A 6,451-nucleotide genomic window follows, 5' to 3' on the forward strand; every position below is an offset into this window, starting at 1 on the left:
AATTCCTGGCAGATGTGAGAGCCAGGTTTCTCACTACAGGAGTTACAGGCAAGCAAGAGGCAGAGGCTAGAATGATCCATGTGGTAATAGATTAGAAATGGAGGTATCAACATGAACTCATGTTTACCTTAAAATATACACAGATGGTTATATATAGAAATATTTACAGGTATGTGTCTATGTACGAATTAGTATACACACATACAATTCTTTGCTGTCAGCTAAGAGGGCCTAGAAGCAATGACACTCCAGTAGCCATGAGCACAGCTATGGCCAGCTCTGGGCTTCTAATACCATTCCCCAGTGAAAGGAATCAGGACCCCTTGGAGAATTGGCTCATTCTAGAAGTAGGGCAGGAAATATGCAAGATGAGTCTGGAACATCTTGCAGTGCCAGAAGGTAAGGACGTGGGAATACATTAAAATGACACAGAAACTATGCAGAAGACTCTCAAAGGCTAAAGCCGGAAGAATTTGAGCAATTAAATAAGTAATGTAGTACTAGATTATATCCCAAAGTAGCAAATAGATATTCATGAGTCCATACTAATGTAAACAGATCATTGAATAAATAAATGGGAGAGAATAGGCAACTAACCTAGGCAGAAGAATTCCAAATAATTTGTGTAGATACTTTGCACTCAAGGAGCTATCCTTAAGTGTGACTGCAGAGTGACTCCCTTCCAAAGAATAAAGTATAAAAGGAGAAAAAGAGTAACATTACCTCAACCAGGTGATTCAGGTTAATATCAACAGTGAAAAGTCATAATAATAGTATATACCCTTGATATAAGAATGATAGTTTACCTCTACTGTCTTCCTCCTAAAAACTAATAACCCCTGTCTAATCTTGAGAAAAACATCAGATAAATTCCAATTGAGGGACATTCTACAAAATACTTGAGCAGTATTCCCTAAAACTGTCAAGGTCATCAAAAATAAGAAAAGCCTGGGGCAGCTGGGTAGCTGAGTCGGTGAGTGTCTGACTCTGATTTCGGCTCGGGTCATGACCTCAGGATTCTAAGATGGAGCCCCACTTTGGACTCCCCCCTGGACATGGAGCCTAATTAAGATCTTTCTTTCCCTCTTCCTCTGCCCCTTCCCCCTCTCTCCCTCACTCTCTCTAGAATAAGTAAATCTTTAAAAAAAAAAAAAAAAAGGAAAGTCTGAGAAACCATGACAGCCAAAATGAGCTTAAGGACACAGGACAACTAAATATAGTGGCATCCTGATGGATGGAATCCTGGAACAGAAAAAGAACATTAGGTAGAAACTGAGGAAATCTGAATTAAGTATGGACTTTAGTTAATAATAAAGTATCAACATTGGCACATCAATTGTAATAAATGTATGTATTTATGTAAGATGTTAGTAATAGGGAAACTGGGTATGCGTATATGGCAATTCTCTGCACTAACTTCATAATTTTTCTGTAAATCTGAACTATTCTAAAATCAGGTTTATTTTTAAAAAAGAACTCCATTCATGCACAATCCCAGATTTTGAGGCTTGTGTCACATTGCTCTTCTCATTATTATCACCCACTGTCTTCTTGGAGATATACCCATATTCAGAGTACTTTATCATCTAGCTTATCTTCATTCCAAGACTCATCATCACTGAGGCTCTTCCACATTCATGTGGACATTCCATCCAACACCATGCCTAACACTTCACCTGTTCAATTCCAATAACCATCATACTTTCTGCATCAGCCACTCACTTACAGAGCCATAGAGTACCTCTACACTTTGAATTGCTGACCAGACTACAGCCCTCTATTCCCATGCACCTCCTTCCAGAGTCATAGAATTCCTGACTTTAGCTTGAGAGTCACCTAGGACAAAGTATACTTCCCCGATTTCCTTCTGCTACATGTGACCCATATGACTAAATTCTGGCCAGTGATGTATCACTTTTGTTATAGGTCCTGAAAGGAGAGAATAGGTCCTTCTCTTACCCTCTTCCTCCTTCATACTGACTGAAAGGTGTATTAATGGCTGGAGTTCCAACATCCATTTTGGATCATGAGGTGACTATGGGAATGGAAGCCACATATGGGGGAACTGCGAGGCAAAATCCCTGGGTCTCTGATACTATAGTACAACTGACCCAACTCTGCGTACCTCTGGAACCTTATATAAGAAGAACTTCTATCTTAAGTAACTGTTTTTAGGTTTTCATCAATCTTAGTTAAACTTACAAATCAGTTTACTCCCTTGTTCCATCAACCTCTCTTGGCAGTGTAGCACGATGGTTGAGTAAGAGCTTTGAAATCAAAGAAAGTTGGTTTGACACCCAGCTTTAACAGCTAATAACTTCCTGATCTTGGTCAAAATTTATGTAAATGGTATAAGCATCAATTTCCTTATCTGTAGCTACCTCATTGTATCTACCTTGTAGGGATATTGTGAGGATCTTATTGCATGAGACATATAAGGAGCTTAGTAAGAACCATTGTCCTTTGAGAGTCTCAGTCTCAGCTCCCATAATACATCACTGCATCCTGTCTTGCTGGCATTGTCAACGTCCTCCCTTGTCCTGCTGCATCTTCCTTGTAAATCCCCACCTTGGTCAGTGCAAGTCTTCTCCATGCCCACATGATGGGCCTAACAAAATTATGCAAATTGGGACTACTACAAACGTATGGTCTCCAGCCTCAACGGGGCTCTGCTAGAGGCTGGGAAATATTTGAAATCTGTGTCTATCCCTAAGCACATCCATTTCCCAGTTTATGTAACTTTTTCACTTGTCAAGTCATTCCTAAAATAAACACATTTATGCTGCTTCTTTAAAAGAAAAAAAAATTTCCCTCGATCCATTTATCCCATGGCTGCTCTACAATCATCACATACCTTACCCCACCTAGAGAGAACCATAAACTTTGTTCTCTTTTGAGCTAGGGACTCACCTTCTTTTCCTCCCCATTTAAATCTGCTGAGTCTATTTTCTCTGTGCATATGTTCATATTTTTACCAATTACTACAAAAGGCTTCATTATTTCATTTAAGCCACTGAACAATCCAGCAAGGAAAACTTATACTATTGTTCTCATTTTATAGATTTAGAAACAGAAGCTGAGAGAGGTTAACTGGCTTGTCCAAGGTCACCTGGCATCTAACATCCATGCCTCATGGCTTTAGATTTAGCCCACTTTCCACACCACCCCACCATTTCCTTGGATGCTGCTAACCATCCCATCCATGGTTGGTCTCGATGAGACTCTCCCTTCAGAAATGTTCACATCCCCCTTTCTTTCTAGGCACACATGCTGGCTCTCCTCCATCATCCTTAATCAACCAATTTAGCTCTGCTGTTAGTGTCTAAAGCCACCACCCTAACCCACCCCAATCCACCCCCACCAGATGACTTTTACGGTACTGCTTAGATCAAACCTCACTTCTCTTAAAAACCATTTAATGCTCTCAATTTCCTGGAGAATCAAGCCCAGATACCACAGCCAAGTGCCTCCAAGGTCTGATGAGCCCACCTCCCCTTCTGGTCTCATCTCTCTGTATCAAATGCAGGAAGCCTTGCTCTAATTTGGTCTATTGGCCATTCCTTCCTTTCCCTAGACCTTGATTTGTTACTTCTTTTCACTTAACAGTACCTTGCCCACTAACCCACCACCTATTTTGAAGTTCCGTACATCTTAAACACACAAGTTCTAATTCCTTCATAAAGCCTTCCCTGCTTTCTAAGTGACAGAACTTTCACACATATGGCACCTAGCTGCCCTATTACATAGCTTCCTCTGTCAGTCTGTAAGTTTCAGGAGGCCCCAACTATGTCCGAGGCATCTTCGTATCACTCTAATATCTAGCAGGGGCTCTGAATATACCAAGTGTGCAACAAACGTGTAAAATGCTTTGGTTAAATGGGTATTCAGGATTAAAACCACCTACACATGCACACATATGCAGTTATATTCCAAAATAAAAGACACACACACACCCACACTACCACAAATTTATTATAATACACACACACACAAACACACACACACACAGACTTTGACAATATTCAGTTTTCCATAGTCTTTAAAAATTTAACAGAAATAAGATAATTGAGGAAACATAAACTCATAATTTTATAATTTAGGTAACAATGTAGTCCATTCAATTAAGAATTCAACTCAATTAAGACTAAACTGGCAATGTCCCATAGAGACTTAAAATTTTCTATTTGTATTTTACAGTAGACATTGGTTTTCAAGGATTCATAGAACTTCATGTCATAAACCAGATTTTATAACTGGTCTCTTTATTTGTTAGGTAAGCAGACCCAAGGGCAATAAAGTCCTGAAAAATGGATGAAACCCCAATAGAAACTCTATGTGACCCACAGAGCCCTTTAATAAAATACTGTCCATGCACATCCTACATCCAGTGATATGCATTTTGATCTAATGATGTTCATATGGAGGATACTTTTGTTAGCTGTGATTTCTTTTCACATAACATTCCAGCTCTCCACTTCTATTCACATAATTTAGAATAGAACATAGTTCCATCACACACTGCTGCGAGTTCATAGGCAAGTCAGACATTTTAAAGACTACAGTGATGTTAGGAGAGGTTGTACAGTGCAAGACAGAAAGTATTGCAAAAACCAAACTCTCCTGTTTCATCTTCTTCTCTTTGTGCTTCCTTTTGGTCTTTGCCTTTCTTGGGTCTTCAGGAATTTTGTGCACTGTGTAACAGCACACACTACACAGTCTCATTTTAGTGCAGGTTGGATGTGAAGAGCCAAAACCGGAAAACACTTTAGGAACGCTGAGGTCCTCAGAGAAATAAATTATAACGGCTGTTCTTTTAGCTCTGCTTTCTGCTTTTTTTTTTTATTTGAGAAAAATAAGATATTTCCCCCATATATCAAATCTTGTCTTCCCATATTGTAAGCAAGTGAAATCAGTAAAGGTCACTTAAAGGCAAGTAACATTATAAATCTGATAAGTGTGAGAGAAAAGGCCATGGTATAGATTAAATGCCTGGGGTGACACATCGAACTACAGGAGTTTACAGTGAGGAAAAACTCAGGCTCTGATGGACAATGCTATCACTGTGTGTTACATAACTGAGACCCATAAGTACTGATTGTTTAAAGTCATATAAGCATAAGCAGTCCTTCAAAATCAAGTATAAATATAACAAGAAAGAAAAGCAATAGGGAAAAATTCAGAAATGTCCAAATATCATTGTTTCTGGGACAAAACTCTATTGACCAGTAGTTTTGGTTAGCCAACAAGAAAATATGAGAACAAGAGAATTTCAGAAAGCAGTAATTGTGAAAAAACAAAAGTAGGCAAAATGAATTTCAGGTCTTCATTATATAGTTTATAGGTTTGAAAAAAAGAAATCCAGGCTATTAATTAATTAATTAATTCATAATTCTGGGAAATGTCTTTCCATGCAGTGTATCTATAACAACTATTAAATAGGCTCTCTCTTTCTCTCTTTATTAAGAGACCCCTACAAAACCCAACAGTCTCTGGATAATTTCTGTGCCACCATTTTCCTCCAGTTGCTTCACAAATAACTCTAAGCCATCTCTGGAAACTGTGTATAGTGAGAGGTCTGAAATCATTTATGATTTAAAGGTACTTGCATGAACATTTATATATCTAACCAATACATATTTAACAAGATAATCCTTTAAGCCACGACAATATGAGAAAGTGACAATATAATACAACAGACAACAGATTTTTCCCACTGAACTACAGAGTACTTTTTCCAGTGACAAATTTCACCTCTTTCCAGAAATCTACAAAGTTAACTACAAAGTAGTAATAGCACAGTGCTTGTTAATTCACAGAACAAATCATCTTGTTTTCAAAATATTAACTTATACTTAGTGTCAAGTGCATGAATGTACTAACCAAAAGAATTGTTACTTTTAAACAGTATATACAACAAAAATGTTGTAGGGAAGTCTTATCAGTAAAGCTGGTGGTGGCTACACAAGAGATCCATTAACAATTTTTGTTAGTGATGTTAAATGACAACTTATCAAAAATTCACTTAATGTCCACCAGTGTTAACTCTTTAGAATGGGCATTTAACTTTAGAATAAATATAGTGTCTTCTGAATATAATCAACAAGCAACAAAGCCAAAACCCTCAGTTTGAGGTTTTCAGAGCTGGCAGAAGGAATCTATAGTAGGGCATGGATCTCTGTCCACGGTCAAAATATCTGATGATATTTTTCATCTATACTGGACTTCTTTGAAAAGTACTATACTGTTTCATATTCTTCTTTCACTGTAACAAAATGTATTAAATAAAACCTTTATATTAGGTTTAAAAGCAGCTGAAAAACTGCCTGCTTTAGGCTCCAATTAGACTCTGTTATCTGGGATCTTTGGGCTCTCAAATATCAGAAACTCCAGTAACTTATCATAAAAATACAAGCTCTTGGTTTTGAAAAATATACAAAATGCACTTCACATG

This window comes from Eumetopias jubatus, unplaced genomic scaffold (genome assembly GCF_037043125.1).
Source record: "Eumetopias jubatus isolate StellerSeaLion01/CBP00866 unplaced genomic scaffold, mEumJub1_p1.0 scaffold_5, whole genome shotgun sequence".
Classification (NCBI taxonomy): domain Eukaryota; kingdom Metazoa; phylum Chordata; class Mammalia; order Carnivora; family Otariidae; genus Eumetopias; species Eumetopias jubatus.